The following is a 1,556-nucleotide window of genomic DNA, read 5'->3' on the forward strand; positions in this document are numbered from 1 at the left end:
TGGCAATCCCTCTGTTTTCTAGGGGGGTGACAAGGACATGTAGGGGCACCTGGGGGAGTGCGGGGGGAGGCACACGAATGCCTTGGCGGAGACCAGCCTGGGCGTTACTCTAAATTTATTTCCGAACTCGGCCCGGCCCAGCAGCCAGCCTCTCGGACCCCCTGCCGGCTCGACCCGCGGGTCTGTCTCGCGCTGGGAGTGTTTCTGAGCGAGGAGCAGATACCTGTGCCTCCCGCGGAGAAGGCGCGGACGGCCAGCCGGGGGAGCCGAGCCGTCTGAAGCCCTTCCCCGGTTCCTGCGTGCAGATGTGAGCCCGAGTCGGCCATGTTCTCGTTCTAAATCCCATCGAGGTAAAAGTGGGAGTAGGTTTTCCCGTGGTGGCTGGTGGCAGGGGCGGCGGCGGGGGCCTCGCCCTGGGCCTGCGGTTGCAGTAATTAGCTCAATGCGCTAACGAGAGTCTTCAGGGAGAACGGCATTAATTAATGGGCGGATTTCACTTTAATAAATGTATAGGCAATTTTCTAAATGCAGATGGCCGAGTCCGCCCTGATGGCTCCACCTCGAGCCACTCAATATGGTAAGTGTCTGGGGAAAGTGGTTAATTTGTAAAATGCGTCATGATCCTGATTAGAAGAGAAATAATGCCTCTGTGGGCTTCCCGATGTATTATTCATCGCGCGGCCCCCCAACCCGTCCTCCCGCTCCCCGCCGGGTCCTGCGGCTTTCCGTTGCTCTCATTGTCCGGAATGGGAAGACACCTCCCTCCCTCCCTCCCTCCTGGGGGACTGGGCTCCCCCATCGTGGGCTTCCTCGCCCCGTTTCTCATCCCGAGGCCAGGCCGGCGTCTTCGTCTTGTCTTTCCGAGGACCCGGAATTGGCACCGTGTCAGGCAGGGTGACTTCCAGGAACCCTGACACTCCCGAAGGCGTCGTTTCTCTCGGAAAGACATTGCTGGTGGTCGGCTAAAGGAGAGACGTGAATTCCCCTCCGGGAGGGTTTGTCTTTCTACACCAGGGACGGGAGGACCTGGGCTCCCGTGGGAGGCGGAGTCCCCAGGCCTCCAGGCCGCCGCCTCCTCCGCATTTATCAAGCCGGTGGAAGGAACAGCTACAGGACAATGAAACCGCTCTGGATCAGTGAACCGAGAAGCCGCCCGAGGTCAAAACCCACCACGGCCCTCACCTTGACAGCAAAGCCTCGGCGTCACGAAGCTCGTATGCTCTAGACTCAAACGAGTTGGAAAACCCAGTTAGAGGGATGTGACTCGGCCTGTGGTTGGGCATTCCGAGAGTCAGAGGGGGCCGGCGGTACATGGGGACGGCCCTGCTTGGGAGGAGGAGATGCAGGGCAGGAACACCTGGTTGCACCTAGAGCAAACGCCTACCTCGCTGGGCGCTTCCCACACTCGCTGGAGACGCCCAGCCACCGGCGTGAGCTCCACGCGCCTGCACTGGCATTCGGGAGGTGACGGGGGCGTGCGAGGACCTCCACACGGCCCCCTGCCTGCTTGTCTTTGTCTGCCACCCCCTGAAGGGGAGGTACATGTCACGTTCCAG

The sequence above is a fragment of the Rousettus aegyptiacus genome, unplaced genomic scaffold (assembly GCF_014176215.1).
Source record: "Rousettus aegyptiacus isolate mRouAeg1 unplaced genomic scaffold, mRouAeg1.p scaffold_m13_p_11, whole genome shotgun sequence".
NCBI classification, from domain to species: domain Eukaryota; kingdom Metazoa; phylum Chordata; class Mammalia; order Chiroptera; family Pteropodidae; genus Rousettus; species Rousettus aegyptiacus.